The 18,877-nt window shown below is 45.1% G+C and overlaps 1 protein-coding gene across 2 annotated transcripts in view; it reads right to left on the bottom strand.

Annotated features, from left to right (window-relative positions):
• Ston2 (stonin 2) overlaps nucleotides 1-14,289 on the bottom strand; it is a 164,956-nt gene extending 150,667 nt beyond the window's left edge. The window contains exon 1 of one of the 2 annotated variants that reach the window (XM_023702111.1): nucleotides 14,255-14,289. The gene's annotated coding sequence lies outside the window, so the exon portion shown is untranslated. Of the gene's footprint in view, nucleotides 1-9,659; nucleotides 9,707-14,254 lie in introns of those variants that run through there. The other variant, XM_023702106.1, reaches the window with a different exon arrangement.
• Between the last annotated feature and the right edge of the window lie 4,588 nt (nucleotides 14,290-18,877).

Genomic DNA, 18,877 nt, shown 5'->3' with positions numbered 1-18,877 from the left:
GGAGGTGAAGACAAATGTCGCTCTTGTGGCCCAATCTTCACTTTCACTTTTTCCGGGTCTCGCATAGTCACAACAGCAGGCACTACAACAATCCTATGAAGCTCAGCATAAGAAAACCACAAGCACTGGCCCAGGTGACACCAAGCCACTGCACCAGAACCTATTGTTATTCATCTATTTCTGGCTATGTGAAAAAATATGTCCTTTTGTCTAAGCTATTGCCATTACATGTCCTGATAATGTGGTAATGAATTCAACTCTAACCAAAACATCGGAGAAAGAAATTGTGATAGGCAGATTTCTAAGGCAAAATTACTCCTGTTATTATGCCACCTGTTATTACTGGATAACAAAATGAGTTTTACAGATGTAATTATAGTACTTAGTTGACCTTAAGAAGGGGAGATTATCTAGGTGAGCCTAATCTAATTAACATACCCTTTAAAGAGATACTACAATTATACAACCACAAAAGAATTAAATTTTGCTCCACAGGAGACCCTGAGTTCCAGTGAGAATACTCTCAACACTTACTTCTGCTGCCACACCCTGTGTGGAGAACCCACCCATGCTCTGAAGATCTGCGACTGCAAAACTACGAAGTGATAAACAGATGTTCTTTGTTTTGTTTTCTGGTACCAGTGATTGAATTCAGGCAGGTGCTTATGCCACTGAGCTTATGCCCTGACCCCAACAGATGTGCTTTAAACACCTATTTTGTGGTCATTTGTCATGCAGTATTAGAAAACAGATATGTAAATCAGGGAAATTTCTGATTTTCAATTAGAAAAAGAGAATGAGAGTTTTTTTTAAAAAAATAAGGGAGATTTACTCTAGAGTTCAAAATCATGATAGAGCCTTCTTTCAATAAATTCTCAATACAAATAAGGAACAAGACATTAGGGGCCAGGGAGATGGCTCAAGGGGCCAGGGAGATGGCTCAGTAGAATAAGCACTTGCCTGGCAAGTGCAAGGGTCTGAGTTCAATCCCTGGTTCCGCCAAAAAAAAGACATCAACTAAAATCAACCATTATTCATAATTGGGAATAAGTCAGATATAAAAAAGGAAAAAACACATAATTATATATGTAGCATTTTGGAATGTATTAAATGAGTATTCCTCTCTCAGAAGTTGGATTTCTATTGCCTCGTTTAGTTAGGTGATAGCAAATTAAGTTCAGAGAAACTTACAGGAAGGGTGGCTGGACAATCACTTCTAATTCAAAAAGTTACAGAAAAACTTCAGTTACTTTCTCTTGTACTGTCTGGAAGCCAATGAATATACCAGTTTTGTGGAGCAGAAATGATCAATTATGCCAACAACTCTTCCTCACAATGAGAGCTGGGAACATTTTGGACTGTGCTGGAGGTGGGATAAGAGGAGACTGAGCAAAACAGGAAGACAGGAAAAGTAGAACAATGGTAGAATCTCTTCAGATACTCTTTCCTTTCACTCAGAAAATGGTCATAGACACATGTTAGATGCTCAGGTATAGTAAATGAGAAGGATATAGAGGCCGCCTTCAAGGGGCTGATGTCCAAGAAGGGAAAACAGATATAAAACAAGCCAGGGTCCGGGGAGATGGCTCAGTAGGATAAGCGCTTGACTGGCAAATGCAAGGATATGAGTTCAATCCCTGGTTCCGCAAAAAAAAAAAAAAAAAAAAAAAAAAAAACAAGCCAATTACAGGCAAAGACAATACTGTAAATAATTGAAGACGATGGTGAAGCTTAAGAAGGGGTCTTACGACCCATGGGGTGGGCAGGGGAAGACAATCCTGAGGAGGTTTCATTCAGTCATTACCTCAAAGATGAGAGAAGCCAACAATGACTGGACAGAAAGGGAGGAGGAGTCCAAGTGCAGCAGCATTCAGAGACACTGTCTGAGACGCAAACGCATGCACAAGAAACAACTTGAACTAGGAACAGAGCAGGCAAGCAGGAGAGGGCCATGAGATAAGGTAGTTAGGGCAACCCATTTTATTATCAACATTATCATTATTGTTTGTATTTTAGTAGGGTCTACAGGGTCTCATTACACAGATCAGACTCCTAGTGCTCCGCCTGTGTTCAGCCTCCCAAGAGCTGGGATTACAGGTGCCCACCACCACACCCAGTCACCCCAGGGGCGGGGCCAGCACAAGGTAACTCATTTTAGAAATGCAAACTTAAGATGCTTAGATTTTCCTCTAAGCATAATGAGAAATCACTGAAGGATTTTAAAGAGAATCAGCAAAATGTGACTTGCCTTTTGAGAAGCTGGCAGAGGAGAGCCTGGAAGAGCAATGACTCCAAGCAGAGAGAATAACCAGGGAGCTGCTGGAATAGTGGAGACAAAGAGCACCGTGGCTTGAAACAGTCCAAGTGCTCACCAGCAGATGAGTGGATAAACAAAAGGTGGTGCGTGCACGTGAGGGAATATGTCTGGGCTTACAAGAGAAGGAAATTCAGACATGCACACTACACCAAGGATGAACCATGAGCGTGTTAAACTTCAGTAACCCAGATTCTTTTTTTTTTTTTTTTTAAGATTTATTTATTTATTCATTCATTCATTTATTTTTGTGTGTGGCCAGCTCAGCCCAAAAGGGGGCGGGGCTGGTTGGCATGTGGTGCTGGGGGATTGAAGCGCGGTCCCTATGCTTTGCTTAGCTTAGCTTGTTCTAAGTAGGTGCTTTAGACCACTGACCCATCTCGCCAGCCCAGTAACCCAGTTTCAAAAGCGCGTGTACCAAAGAATTCCACTTACATTAAGGACCTAGAACCTAGACCGGCCAACTTAATAGTGGTAGGAAGCAGAACGCAGTTCATCAGGGCTTAGAGAAGGGGCGGGAACAATGAGTGCTTCATAGGTACAGTGTTTCTGTTTTGCAAGACAGGAGTTTTGGGAAAGGATATGATAGTGGGGGCTGGTGAGATGGCTCAGTGGTCTAAAGCACCTACTTAGAACAAACTTAGCTAAAGCGCAGGGACCGCTGTTCGATCCCCCGGCACCACATACCAGCCAGCCCCGCCCCCTGGTGGGCTGAGCTGGCCACACACACACATACATAAATAAAATTAAAAAATAAAATAAAAAAGAAAGGATATGATAGTGGCTGCACTTTTATGTAGAAGCACTGAAGCCTGCTGAGATGTGCTTTTAAAAATGGGCAAGGTGGTAAGCTTTAACAGTAACTCATGTTAAGGAAAAAATCTTAAAACATTTTAAATGATTATGCAAGCTGAAACATTTCAAAGCAATCTCCATAATCAAATGGGAAATATGATTGTTTTGTGACCTCTAAAACTTTTTGTCAAGTTATTAAAGACTTCTACAGGGCTGACAAGATAGCTCAGTGGATTAAGCACCTGATTAAGCAAGTGCAGGGGCCTGGGTTTGATCCCCAACACCACATACTGTGCCTGCCCCAACCCTGGGGTATGCTGAGCTGGCCACGGAGTCCAAGTGGTGGTACACACCTGTAATCCCAGCGCTGGGAAGGATGAAAACAGGAGGATCACTACAAGTCTGAGCTGCATAGTGCTGTACCAAATAATAATAATAATAATAATAATAATAATAAAAACCTTACACTGTACAACATTAGAAGCATTGAAAATGAAGTTCTTTGTTTCTATGTGAAGAAAAATAAGATGAGTGAATAGAATCCAGATGTGGCGATGGAGAAGGAGAGGAGGAGATTGAACCTCAGACAGTTCCCAGTACTCTCTAAGGACTTACAGATGGATGCTATGAGGGAAGGATGGCAGGGAGGGGGTGTCTGGTAGTCTAACTGACAACTGGGAAGGTGACAGTGCCACCTACCAGGGTAGAGGGCAAGAATCAGGATTTGAAAGTGAACTAAGCATTTCTTTTAAAAGATGATACATTTGAGACCTTTAGCAGACTCCAAAAGAGATATCTGCTAGGCATGTGGGCATCTGAGTTTGGAGCTCTGAGCTGAAGATGTAAGTTAGGAAGTCCTTACCTTAAAGAATGAATCGGGTTACCTAAGGAGAGCTGTAGGGAAGGACAGAGGTGCCCAGCACTTTCCCATGCTGGGAACAGCGCAGCTGCAGCGCTGTGGAGCTTCAGCCAAGCCCTAGAACCATGTGCCTGCAAGTGGGGGTAAGATAAGGAAGCCCCAGGCAGGGGCGTGCTGTGCCCTGCTTTTCGATGCCGGGGCACGCAGGAGTCTGAGGTTTCAGACCTTTCTCCACGACTGAAAGGGGGCTTTTCTCTAAGAACTGAGAAAAATTAAAGTATTGTCAAAGAGCACAATAAATGCAGGAGAAATATTCTTGGTGATGACTCTGCCATGACAAGAGGGGCAGGTGCCAGGAATGTGGTAATGTTTCCTCAAAGTATAGACCATTTTAAAATTCTGTATGATTATTAAATGACGTAATGTGGATGAGAATGGCTGGCAGATAGCAGTGCACTATTTAAAAAGTAAGGTCTGTACACTGTTGTCTATCAAGAGGCAGGCTGTGGAGAGGGGCTTTGTCTCAGAGAACACATCCGGTGCTCTGGAGACTTGCCTGCGGCCCCTGGTTTTCCTTCTCCACATCTGTCCAGGAAGCAGAGGCACGGGTCAGGGAAGCTTTGTTAATAATGATGCCCACGACCTGTCTCCCACCATGCCCACCTGCACCCAAGCAGGACCTACCTGCAGACTCCCCTGTGCTACACACGGGTGAGGAGCTTATCTTCTTCACTCTTCACCGACTACAGGAGGGAGGCAGGGAGGTCAAGTCACTTACGCAAGTTGAGCGCAACAAATGATATTGCCGGGATTTCAAACAAATTTTTTTTTTTTTTTACTTCTGGAGTTATTCACAATTAATAAGACTCATGCACTCAACCAAATGGATTAACAGGCTCCACTATGTCATGCTCTGATGCTATGGGAGATGTCAGTGATAAATAAGATGTCAGACTCCATAAAGGCCAAGTGGCCAATGGCTTTATACCATGAAGCTCTTCAAGTAATACACTGAAAGGACTGAACAGTGAACCTCGCATAACCACAAGTTCATGTTCCTTGCCAGCCCACTCCGCATAGCGGGTACGGTGGATAGCTTCTGCAACTCTTACAGTTACCTTGTACCAACAAGATTAGATTACACTGTGGGCTTCTGTGTGTGTGAATATAAATTAATAACCTTCATTTGGTTATATGGAAGTATAAAACCCGATAATAGCTTTCCAATTCTGCCTTGGATTTCAGGGTTTTTTTTTTAAATTTTATTTATTTATTTATATGTGTGTGTGTGTGTGTGTGTGTGGCCAGCTCAGCCCACCAGGGGGCGGGGCTGGCTGGCATGTGGTGCTGGGGGATTGAACCGCGGTCCCTGTGCTTTGTAAGCTTGTTCTAAGTAGGTGCTTTAGACCACTGAGCCATCTCACCAGCCCCTTCAGTTTTTAATATACAGGAAATCTCAGAAAAAGCAAGGAACATATCTGTGTTATGTTCTTCTCCCCACTACCTCCAGTGGCCCTGATCTTGAATTATAAAGGCAGGTTACCACAGAAGATGACCAAGGGTCTCAGAGCAGGCTGCGGCTCAGGGCAGCCTCCTAAAAGCCTTCCCTGTGTGACTGAAAATTTAGGAAGGTATACAGCAGTGTGACACAGAGTGTAAGCTCTGCAGCAGTCTCCCCCTCTTAGCCTGCAATCAAGGAGCATGTCTCCCAAATTCTCTGAATCCGAGTTGCATTTGAGGATATCTACTTCAGAGGCTCTTATATGATGAAAAATAATGTTGGATGGATGACTTCAAGCAGAATGAATAAGAAGTGTTCGGTCAATGTTACCAGCACTGCTACTTCTGCTAATAAAGAATATGCAGGAGTTAGTTAGTTCAGCAAGGAAAGAGTAAAAAGTTCAGTAGTTCATTGGTGTCGAGATAGCATTCAGGAAGTGAAAGTACAAGGGAAGAGGAAACCTAAGAAATTTAAGGAAAAAAGGAAGTAGAGGTGTAAGCTTCATCCGGAGACAGGAAGCGGCCAGACCTGAGAAGCACAGGCTGGCCTAGAAATAATCTGTAAGAGAAAGACAAGGGGGTTGGGGCCACCACGCTGACCTGTGCGGTGCCATCCACACAGCCACCACTGTGAGCAGTACCCACAGAATAGGAAATCTGACACTGTGGGGGGGCAGGCCTGGACAACCTTCCTGGAGAGCGCCACAAGGCTCTCAGAACAGCAGGCAGCGCTGCTGCTGTCACCAGCAAAGGGTCCATCGCTGACGTGTCCCTATCCTCCACCTCTTTCAACGGAAGCAGCACTGTAACCAGGGGGATCACCAGCTTCTTGGGTGCAATGAAAATCCGATGTGAAGAGGTCCAGTCATGGCCTAAGAGCGTGGGATTATCCTGATTTATCAAAAGTGCTTCAAGAACACCTTACCTTCCTTTTAGAAGCTTCCATCTCTATTATATCAAGAATAACAAGGATTAGAGAAAAACAGCCCAAGCCACAACTCCCAAGCTTGGTGGCTGACTACACAATTAAATTAGCCCAGTGGAAACTTGGCTAGCAAAACACAGGGCTTTATTCCTCCAAAGAAGGAAGAAAAGAAAGAGCAGAGAAAAAAAGTCCTCAATCTCCCTTCTTTTGTAGAAAGGCAACTTTCCTCCTAGGTTGAACTGCCATCTCTTCACCCCTTTCTCCGCCACTCAGTCTCCGGCATGACAGGACCTCACCAACAACTCCCGAAGGCAGCATCTGCACTGGCAACGAGTACCAGGCCCTCTCACCTGGACACTGTCCAGAGCTGTGCAACTCCACAGCCACCCACAGCAGCTACCTGCTGCCCACAGCACATCTACACATTAAGAGAAGCAGGAAAATGGTGACTGTTCAGTAGAAAACCTGAAAGTATCCCTGGCAAGTGCAAGGGCCTGAGTTCGATCCCCGGTTCTGCAAAAAAAAAAAAAAAAGAAAAAGAAAAAAAGAAAACCTGAAAGTATTTCCTGGATCCAGACAGAGAAAAGGGACATTTCAAGCAGAAATGTCTAAAGCTGCTAGAGAAGGAAAAAGAAAGTGTTTATGATGGAGTCAGAGGAAGTTTCAGATTGAGGTGGTCATGTGTCTTCCCCCCTCAGCCTGAGGGAACCCATGTTAACTGCCAATATAAGAAGAAAGCCTGTGAAACTTTCAATAGATGCTTATGCAGACTTGTCAGTAGTTACTCAGACAGTGGCCACTTGCAGACTGGAGAGTACGCAGTGCTTTCCCTAGATCTGACAATCCATGTACCCCCAGTAATGGTACAGTTGGTGAGACATAACAGCAGGCCAGTTTGAGAGAGTATCCAATGGCCATGGAAGATAAAAGGATTAAACTCCACATTTAAGAGATCTCGGCTAATGGACCTAAAAAATGTTCTGACTAGTGTTTGTATTTGGCCAATATATGTTTAATAGTTTCTTTTTTTTTTTTTTGGCGGAACTGGGGACTGAACTCAGGCCCTTGCGCTTGCCAGGGAAGCGCTTATTCCACTGAACCATCTCCCCAGCCCCTGTTTAATAGTTTCTTTGCCTTTGTCTTTAGACTCAAAGCTGTAATGAAAATGCCTGGTGTCTATCGAGAACCTTTAGATAGAACCTCTAAAGAATATATCTGACTGCCCGTCAACAACTACGATCTGTTTCAGCTTGCAGAAGCCAGAGCGGGAGCTGGGGAGATGGCTCAGTAGAGTAAGCGTTTGCCTTGCATGCACAAGGGCCTGAGTTCAATTCCCGGTTCTGCAAAAAAAAAAAAAAAAGAAGAAGAAGAAGAAGCCAGAGCGGTCATCGCCCATAGTTCCCTCACGGCAGTTCGGGTTACTTCAGAGGGGGGAATATTGCAGGCAGCCAAGTTAGATAGAAATATTATAGGCTGTTAGACAGGGCCAGGCCCTCAAGGAGACAAGATGGAAGACAAGGTGACTTTGTAACTTGGAAGAGACAGACACTCCCATATGGGCCACACCTGAAGACCAAGACAAAAAGAGGGAGCACGGCTACATACTTCCCTAGGGATGGGCATTAGGGATTGATATCCTAAATAGTATCAGTCAACTAGAAAGAGCCCAAATGAGTCACTAGCCCAACCCCCAACAGGAAGAGATCCTGTCCCTTATTCATGCCAGCTTGCTATGTGACTTGCTTTCCCATTTGATGCTGGATTTAATCAATTTTACCTGAGCAATGGTGCTTGTAATCTCATTGGCTGACCATAGTTTTGTCCCACCTCATGCCCAACTAAGCAAGTTCCCATTTTTGCTCCACTACCTTAGACCTGCCTCACCACATGGTTTCATGGTTTTCCTGTATAAAAGTCCCTAGAAGAGACAACTTCCCAGGGAACTACCCACTCGGGCCCTCTTTCCTGTCCCTCTCTCGGACAGGAGCTTTCTTTCTCTCAATAAATATATTCTGCTCATAAAAAAGAAAAGAAAAGGGGCTGGTGAGATGGCTCAGTGGTCTAAAGCACCTACTTGAAACAAGCTTGGCAAAGCACAGGGACCGCGGTTCGATCCCCAGCACCACATGCCAGCCAGACCCGCCCCCTGGTGGACTGAGCTGGCCACACACACACACACAATAAATAAATGTAATAAATAAATATTAAAAAAAAAAACCCTGAAAGTAGAAAAAAACACCAACAGTCATAGGAATCCTTAGGTTGCTCTTCATTCAATAGGATAAAAGGAATCCAGGTGACAGGAAACAGCCATTAAGCTTGGGAGGTTAGGAGATGGTAGGGCCACCAGCAGCTGACCTGAAGGCACCATGGGTGTAGTGCACATCCTAAGGAAATCAGGAGTGGCCTAGTAAACAATGCAATTCATGGGCTGTGAAGAAAACTCAGGGGCAGAGCGCCTGCCTAGCAAGCTCAAGGTCCTGAGTTCGATTCCTGGTAGCCCATCCTTCCAAAAAAGAATGCAACTCACTGGTGCTGAAGGTGAGGAAATAAGTTTCATCTGGGACATATTAATGTTCAAGGTCTGTGAAACAAAAATGTGGAGAAAATGTAGATTTGACACTGTCCTAGTCACTTTTCTTGTGCTGAGACAAAATACCCGACATCCAGAGTTAAAGGAGGGAAGGTTCATTTGGCTCGCAGTTTGTAGAGGTTTCAGTCTATAACCTGCTGCCTCCAAGGCAGGGTGGCAGGGCAGAGGGGCATCACAGGGGACAAACAGTCCAGGCCAGCAGAAGGTAGCAAAACAAGCAAGACCTGATCATACAGCTCCTTCGGTCCCTTATATCTTCTCTGGGGCAGCAGCGCTCATTAATCCCAGTGCCCTTGATCCTAGCACTGCGCCATGAATCAATTCCAACATCACACACTGTGGGTCCAGCCACCTCTCAAAAAGCCCCACCTATGCTTGCATGAGGATCTGGCAAGAAGCTATTTTAGTCTTCCAAGAAAGATGATATAGGAAGCCAAGGGAAAGCTGGTTAGCATTACAGGAAGTAAAGCCACAGGTAGAATGAGCTGGCTGGCTGACTCTTAGGGCATGTCTACACAAGGGAGAAGGACAGAAAAAGAAGGAGAGGCCTCTAATGACAGAGAGAGAGAAAAAACAGAGGCTTCCAGGCTCAGGAGCAAGAGAGAATTTTCTAGAAGACAGATTTTTTTCTAGTAAGTCCTACCAATGGGCACGAAGGAGCTGAGATGCTTACTAGAGATCCTTTCGGGGGGTTGCTGGAGTTGTAGCTCGGGGAGGGGTGGATGGTGTCCTTGCTCTTTGCAGCTCCCACAATGCTCAGCATTGGTCACACAGAAGAAAAGCAACAAATACTGCGGAACAAAGTAGAACTGCACCGGAGCTCGATTGCAAGGAGTTAATAATAAGCCACCATTACCATTTAAACTTTAACAGCCCTTAATACAGCTTTGTAAGAGAAAGCCAAAAATCACCCGCAGGCACATTATTAGCGCCGATTACAAGCTTCCACAGAGGAAGCGCTTGTCTTTTCACCTGGCATACACTGAAATCTACCTGAGGTAGGGGCGAGAGGCATTTCCTGGGATCTTCTCAGTCACAAATCCTCTGAGTGACCACAGAAAAACTGTAAAGCTGTGCTCCAAATGTATTCATTTGAGGTTGATACAGACCTTCTGAAAAGGAAGGAGAATAGACTAGAAATATCTAGAAGGTAAACACTTCCCGTGGCAGCTTTTATCCTGCTTTCCCACCAGTTCTAGCAAGACTCAAACCGGACCTATGCTTCTCATTCCCAAGGAAGAAAACACAGATGGACAGAGTAGCTCTTGAAATCCCAATAAAACCTCCAAGGATTACAAAATCTCACTTCAGGGCCAGGCAGATGGCTCAATAGAATAAGTGCTTGCCTGGCAAGTGCAAAGGCCTAAGTTCAATCCCCAGTTCTGGGAAGAAGAAGAAAAAAAAAAAAAAAAATCTCACTTCAAACTTTTTCTATAGTTGCAGGGACTGACACTGTATTATTCTGAACTTTTATTTTGAAAATCTGATGCTAATAACTAACCTGGAGTAATTGACTTAAATCAGTTCAGGACATCGAGGTAGCCACAAACAGACACTCATGAAAGAGGACTTCAGAAAGTGGGGAAAGGCCGGGGAGATGGCTCAGTAGAATAAGCACTTCCCTGGCAAGCGCAAGGGCCTAAGTTCAATCCCTGGTTCCGCAAAAAAAAAGAAAGAAAGAAAGAAAGTAGGAAGAAGCAAAGCATTTTAAAGTGCGGGGAAGGATTTTGAGGGGAATTAACAGCAATGTCTTTTAGTGTAACAAATTTTTTTTTAATTTTAAGGAAGGGTCTACAGGGTGTTCAGGGGCTCACTACTAGATCGGACTTGTACTGATCCGCCTGTCTGCAGCCCCTCAAGAGCTGGGATTACAGGTACCAACCACCACGCCCAGTCTCAATCGCTGTAGCACACCCCGGGGACGGGGACAGGCCGGCATGGCAGGCCAGTACCCTACCCCTGCGCCTGCTTGCAGGCACTTTAATCCACTGAGCTATTTGGCCAGCTCTCTATAATAAATTTTTAATACAACATTTAAACACTCACTACGTTTTTTAAATCTTACCTCAGTACACAGAAATTAAAAGGGTGACCTAATGACATTGTCAGAGACTACTACAGGGACAAAGGAAAATTTAACTGCTATGCCCTTAATCTATTTTGCATTAAAAGCATGATTTGTGGGGGAATTTTTGTTGGTTTGTTTGTGTATTTGGAGGCAGTCAGGGGCTCAAAAAGTAGTCTTTTTGCTAAAGAAAAAAAAGTAGCAACTCTTCATTTGTACCTACAGATACTCAACAGAAGGTTGGCCTTCATTTTGCTTTCTTTGTTACCTAAAACTCTGTTCCAACCCCCTCTGAGCTCTGCATCTAGACACATGTCTAAAGCGAGGTGGATTGGCTCTGTGCGACATAATCTCATCTCCCTTCAAGACTGTAGATACCAATATAAGGGATTTACAGGAACATTTAACTCTACCCAGAAATCTCCTGTTATTGTCCTAAACTGAAGCTCATCAAAAAGATGGAAGGAAATTGGGGGGAGTGGGGAGAGCGCCACTGGTAGGAGAAAAAGTACATCCAAGCTCAGACTATAGCATCAACCAGAACAAGCCTTGACCGTACAATACAATATGATCAATCGACAATTAAATGATCACAGTAACACGCAAAGGCAGTCTGCTGCCCCAGAAGACGGGCAACAGACACCCCTGATTCTTAGATCCACCCCTGACCTCACCCTGCCTAACCTCCTAGTTAAACATCACCCACCCATGACCTTAACCCTGAAATACCAGAAACAGGGCAGAATCTGGAAAGGAGAGTGAGACACGGTATTCGTGGAAGCTGGTGCTCAGAAATGAGGTTGGAGTTCTTGAAGGGCCCAAGACTCTGGGTTAACTTTAGGAACGGAGCCCTGGGCAGGGGTGCGGTGATGCGCAGCCTGAAGAAATCTGTTTTATGTATAGGGCTTGGAAATTTGAAGCATAATAGTTTTTTATTAGGCTCCCACTCCGAATCGCTGCCCTACAATGTAATATGTTCATACAAAGATTTGGCGATAGATGAAAGCATGCTGTTATCTGATTGACAATTAATTCAGCTTGATGAAGCAGCAAACCAGGAGAGGAGTAAGACGGGCCTGAAAGACAGGGAGTCAGTCAGAGCCTTACAGAGCAGGCCAAGAAGGCTGGGTTTTGTCACAAGGGCACTAGAGACCAAGCAACAGTTTTAGTAGACGTGAACAACACGATCCAATTTAAATTCTAGTGATCATGCTGGAAGCAATAAAGAAGACAGGAAAGTGGGAAGAGGAGGTAGTAATTACAGGGTCAGACACTGCAAGACGGGGGACAGAGAGGAAAGACGTTTGCACAGACATTTTGGATGCAAGATCCTTAAGACACGAGGATAAAGTCTTTGGGCCTCGTTTAGATCAAGAAGTTATGTGATATGTGAAAAAGACCCTAAGAAGAGTAGGCCAATTTCTGAGCTGTCTACGAAGACAAAGACTTCAGGGGGAAGAACAGTGGAGAGATGGTCGGGATATGATGAAGTCGGGTCAGACCCAGTGAGTTTGACGGGCCTGTGAGACAACCACTGCGGTGTCTGCGGGGCCTGTTGAACAGGCAGCTCCACAGCCCTGAAGAAGAACTGAATGCTGCTAACGTAGACTGCGAGATGAGTGGAGAGAGGTGATTCAGATTAGGTGACTCAGAAGAAGATGAGGAGCAGCAACAACTATGACTGGAACCTCAGGAAAGATTAAGGTTTACGTGCTGGGCCTAGGAAAAGCAGCGCTTGGGGTTTCATTATAAATGTCTTCTCTTGTCACTACCTTGGAGGCCTGGGTCACATTCAACTTTCCACTGCAGGGAAGATCAAGTTGTTGCTCTTAGAAACTCAGGAGGACACCAGGTAAAAGAGAATTTAACGTTCATTCCAACTGGCACAGTGTTCAAGTAATACAGAGCTAAAGGAGTTTGTGTGGGTGCAAAAACAACACAGAGAACAGCAAGCAGGAGGCTTAAGGAGAGAGCTGCAGTGGTCCCAGGTTTCTGGGTCTGCTCCTCTCCAGCACTGGAGGAAGTGAAGCCTTCACCTTTGTCCAGGATGGGCTGCACTGGGTACACTTAGGTGTTCCGCACATCTGCACCTGTTTTTCTACCACACGCGCCCACCATGAGGAAGAGTTCCCTGGTCAGGGCCAGGGCTGAGATGCTCGACTCAAACTTGAGGACCTCGCCCTAGAGCTGGCTCATGACCTTTTCTTTTTTGTATTTTAGGACAGGGTCTATAGGGTATCACTATGTAGATTGGACTCAGCGATCTGCCTATGTGTAGCCTCCCAAGAGCTGGGATACGCCCAATCTCAATCCCAATCTCAAGAGCTGGGATACGCCCAATCTCAATCGCCATCTCAGTGCTCCCTGGATTGAACCCCAGCCATCATAACCTTTTTACAAATGATTCTCTGAATCTCTCTCTCTCTCTCTCTCTCTCTCTCTCTCTCTCTCTCTCTCTCTCTCTTAAAAACACACACACACACACACACACACACACACAACGTCATTTGTTCAGGCTTCACGCTCATAGCCTTCCCAAAGTCCACGTGAGAATCTCCAAAGGATTTCAGGACTCCTTGCCTGACACTCCTGCCCCAGAAGAACTTAGCTACCACAAGTCACTTTCTGGTCTTGAAAAACAAAGTAATTTGAGAACAGCATAAAAGCTACACACTCTGGCTTCTGCTGACCATGAACCGATAATTCCTGATTTCTGTCTTCAGTAATGTGGTGGATAGCTCCTTCCTTTTTCTGAGAATCCACTCCCCTTCCTCCCCCAGAAAACCAGACGCACAGGCATGAGACCAAAACAACCCAACCAAACACTAAACCTCAAATGGCAGTCCAGGCCCTCGCTGAGGCCCCCTGGGCTACAGCTGCACAGGGCCCCTGGGGGTGACAGCTGCGTCATCCGGTGAACCAGGCCTCTCACACACAAGACCCCTCCCAAGTTCACATCTGCTGACTAAGGCAGGGGTACTTGGGTGCTTCCAGGGATAGGTCAGTGACTGACACACCGGGTAGGCTTGGCACAGGCTGAGATGAGTAACTATCTGTGGACAGAGGCTAGCTGTGCCTTGGTAGAGCAGGGTCTAGGGCTCTGATGTGTGAAATGTATTATTAACGTCCCACACTCTGGATAAACTAAACGGAGTGAGCAGACACGTTAGGAAGCACAAGTCACAGGAGAAAAGAATTCTCACCTTCTAAAATGTGAGCCATCGAGTACCTTTAAGTGGTAAAAACGATCCAGATGGTTATGTACTTGTAGTCTCTTTTATTTTTCTAATTTCTGTGTTTTTACTATAAAAAGAAGGAATTCTTAGTAAAAGCCAGGAAAACATTGAAAAGCATAGCGACTGGTATGCTTCTAAAATATGATTGATAAACACTCCTGTTTGTACAGTCTTCAACTTCCCAGGGACACTTCTATTGTTTTAGGGTAAAATGTTCCTGGGGGAGGGGAGGCTGTCACCACAGACAAATGGGACAAGATCCTCTGACCTGGTGACTTCATGAGCTTGTACCTCAGTGGCTAAGAATTATTTCTTCTATTGTTTTTTCCCAAGTTGATGGAAATTTCCCACTATTTATGCCTATCCTTGCTACTTCCTCAACTTGAAAGACCAGAAAGAAGAATTTAATCACTGGAAGTTCTCACTAATTTTTCTACTTTGATGTTTCTAATGTCCTTCTTTCAGTCCTCACATCACCCAAGTCCATCTGGAAAAGTTTGCTCAAAAACTCTAGTAGGGATTTATAAAAACAAACCATGCCATTGCCTCAACTTGGTCCAGCCACCACTAATGATAGTATTTCTGCTGGTTCACGTCTCCCTGACAGTAACTCTAGAAAAACAGAAAAGCCACAAATTCAAAGCATATAAACACTAAATGCAAACATACTGGAGGATAAATAAGACTTCAGAGTACGATTCTCCATAGCTGTGGATTCTTATTTATCCTAGAGGGTGAGACATATTAAAAGACAGACTTAGAATAGTATTATTTCGGAATAAAATGAAGTGGTTTGGTTGAACTTTGAAACCAATCACAAAACTTCCACTTAAAACAGTAAGAAGGGGCTGGGGAGATGGCTCAGTAGAATAAGTGCTTCCCTGTTAAGCACAAGGGCCTGAGTTTCAATCCCTGGCTCTGCAAAAAATAAAACAGTAAGAAGGCCAGGCATGATGTCGCAGGCCTATAATCCCAGCATTCGGGAGACTGACACAGGAGGATCCCTGCAAGTCTGAGGCTAGCCTAAGCTACAAAGTGAGATCAGGGCCAGCCTCACTATATAGTGAAACCCTGTTGCCAGAGAGGGAGGGAGAGAGAGGGAGACAGACAGACAGACAGACAGACAGACAGACACAGACAGAGAGAGAATTAAAAATTAAACGAACACAGCTCAATGGTCTAAGCATTGTGCCAGTCCTGGAACCCCAGGCATGGTGGTGCATGTCTGTTATCCCAGTGCCGGGGCGGCTGAGACAGGAGGATTCTCCCAGCTGTGCAGGGAGAACCTGTACCAAATAAAATAATTTTTTAAAAATTAAATAAATAGTAAAAGGAAGATCAGCTACTAGTTTAGAAGAGGATAAGTTTCTCCTTACTTGGCTCATTATGGTAAAATATGGTTTTATTTATTTATTTATTTTTGTGGAACCAGGGATTGAACTCAGGCCCTTACGCTTGCCAAGGAAGCGCTTATTCCACTGAGCCATCTCCCCAGCCAGCTAAAATGTGGTTTTGTTTTTTGGGTTTTTTGCAGTACCGGGGATTGAACTCAGGACCTTGTGCTTGCCAGGCAAGTGCTTACTCTACTGAGCTATCTCCCCGGCCCAGGATGTAGTTAATGTGAATAATATTGAAATGGTTATGGCCGGAGATAACCCTTTGTTTTTAGTTTCAGCTTTCAGATCTGGCAGCAGTGCATCTTTGATTCATCAGTTGCCACATACGCAGGACAGATGATCTTTGGACGTCATGTTTCAGTTATAGAGGAAGCATCCGTAAGTGACATGTGTGCAGAATTTACTGCAATATTTTCCTGACATCCTTCTTTTATTTTTAATAAAAAGAAAGAAAGACCATTAAAATGTGGTTTAAGCCAAAGAGCTTTACCCATGTGTGAGCCATCACGGTTCCCCACTTCTAACACGTTGGCACGAACGTGAGAATTTTATTGTGACAAAGGGAAGGGCAGCATCCAACACGCTCCGTGCAGCGTCTCCAGACTTCTCGAACCTATGCAACAGGCTTTTCCCGGCACGGCTCTCATTTCACAGACAGGAAAGAGTCCCACTAAGAGTCTTATCTTGGTGTTAAAAAGGCCCCTCAGATCCCACCGACACTGCACTGGCTCTCGGCTCTTTACAAACTGCTGCGGCGGAGGCCTTCCCCACGCAAGCAGCTGGCAGCTGTCTGGCAGCCCGGGCCCGAATCAAGTCCTCCACTGCTTCCTCCTTCCTATTTACACTGTTTCTCTCAGGTTTATTTTTTTAAAAGGCAGTGCACAGCCGGGGAGATAGCTCAGTGGAGTAAATGCTTGCCTGGCAAGCAGAAGGTCCTGAGTTCGATATCTGGTACCACCAAAAAAAAAAAAAAAAAAGCAGTGTGCAAGACATAGGCCTCCTCTAATTCTTTCAAGTGCCTGGATCCCCCAGAACACTTACTAAGACTTCACTCGCATACAAACTCACCAGGAGCGCCTTTCCTGACGCAGCAGTAGGGGCCCCATCTGTCTGCACCCATAGTGCTATCTATCCACCTCCCATTTTAGTTTCACATGCTAGATGAGACCCCGTCAGAACATTTCCTAGATCGCAAGGTGCTTTACAACTCAGTTAAATAACTGATGAAATTCTTATACCAAGCTTATGAAATAGGTCTCATTGTCTTGTTTACAAAAATAAAGAAATGGACGCAAGGAGAAGCTAAGTGACTTCCCTAAGGCCTCACGAGTCAGTCTGGCTCCCAAATCTGGGCCCTTAGCCCCTTCATTATGCTCCACCCATAAGGCTACTTTATTCCTACTAAGTGCTTTTTTTCTCCTGTAAGTACAGAAATAAGCAGAGATGAACACACAGTCCTATCTGGTTTCCTTGTGCCCAGGGCCCATGTCTGCAAAGTGCCTGGCCTGACTGGGTGCACGCTCTCTGCCTTCCTCATAGGAAGAGTCGCCGAATGAGCAGAGACGGAAGCCCCTGGTCCCACAACTCTGCCCAGTGTGCCCTACGCCCTTCAGGCTTGAGGCATGAGGCAGACGGCTCTGACCCCTTAGCACTGAAAACCACCCGGGGCAGCGCATGTGACAGATGGCACAGCTGGGGAAGTCGGCAGACACAGGGCTTGGCCACTTCTGCAGCCAGTGCCGCCAGCCGATGCCAATTAGGCTGGTAAGTGACTGCTAGAAGTGCTGTAATTGATCCCCACTCCACAATGATCCCCCTTTTCAGAGATTACTTTATAAAAAAAATATTAAGCAACAGGAGATAGAAGTGTATGTTTCAACAGCTGTGTGGACAGCATGAACTGTGAACTAACAAGCGAAACTTGGGGCCATTTACCTATGGTCAGGCTCTAAAGATGTGGAAAGAGAGAAGCGACAGTCCGCGTTAACTTTTTTTTTTTTTTCACTTTAGGGAAGGGTCCACAGGATGTTCAGGATCTCCCTACTAGATCAGACTTGGACTTGTAGTGATCCACCTGTTTACAGCTGCCCTGGGATTGAACTCTAGGCCCCTTTCATCTGCTGAGCTATTTGTCCTCTTTAACTCTTTTTTTTCCCAACCAGGGATTGAACTCAGGCCCTTGTGCTTGCAAGGCTAACACTTATTCTACTGAGCTATCTCCCCAGGCCCTTCATTAACTTTTTTTTTTTTTTTTGCTCCGAATGCCTTCAGGGCAGGTTTGGCTGGCTTGAGTTGTGGAGATGAACCACAGCAACCTGAGCCTGCCTGCTTTGTTGAAGCAGCCACTTAAAGAACTGAGCTAAGGGGCAGGCCCCCTCATTAACTCTTTAGAGTACTTTTCCTTTTGCTTCTAGACATCACCGTGATTAAGAGCACAACTTCCAGGTGGAGAATAAAGGAGGTAGATTCCAAGCCCAGTGCCAGCCCAGCCTCTGACAATTTACTTAAACTGGACTGGACTCACTTGTAAAGTGAGCTCCTCCCCCTCCCCCTGCCCCTCCCCCTCCTCCTTCTCAATTTGTGTCACCGAGATGCACATACAGTGAGATCATATTCTGCACCAGACCTGGACTCCAGGAAAACTCAATGAATGACAGCTACTTATAGTGATTTCAATAATTTTTTTTTATTATGTATTTGGTACAGGGTTTCACTATGCAATTCAGACTCATAGTGATCCTCCTGTTTTCAGCCTCCCCGGCGCTGGGATTACAGGCAAGCACCAGCAGCCTGGACTCTGTTGCTGGCTCAGCGCACCCCAGGAGGGGGGCCAGCACAGCACGCGGGACCAGGTATCAAACCCCAGTCCCTGCACTTGTCAAAGCAGGGGCGTGGTCCGCTGAGCTGTCTCACTGGCCTGTGATTTTAACAATTTTAATAACCAGTTTCTCATCCTTCAACTGCAGCCTTAAGTGAAGGAAAGTGTAGAGACAGGGAGTGATACGGAAAAGAAATTAGCATTTATGTTTGCCAAGGTTAGCAGAACACACAAGCTGTAGTTTTGATAGCTCTGGTTTCACCAATAGTTGACATTTAAACAATGTATAAGCTAATAAATTCACTCAAGTCTTAGCCACTTAATCATGGCATTGTAATTCTTCTCTTTTAATTTTTTTTTTTTTTTTTTTTTTTT

Source organism: Octodon degus, unplaced genomic scaffold (assembly GCF_000260255.1).
Source record: "Octodon degus isolate 3935 unplaced genomic scaffold, OctDeg1.0 scaffold00007, whole genome shotgun sequence".
Taxonomy (NCBI): domain Eukaryota; kingdom Metazoa; phylum Chordata; class Mammalia; order Rodentia; family Octodontidae; genus Octodon; species Octodon degus.
Note: the sequence above shows the minus strand (reverse complement) of the source record. Positions and strands in the feature narration are given on the sequence as shown.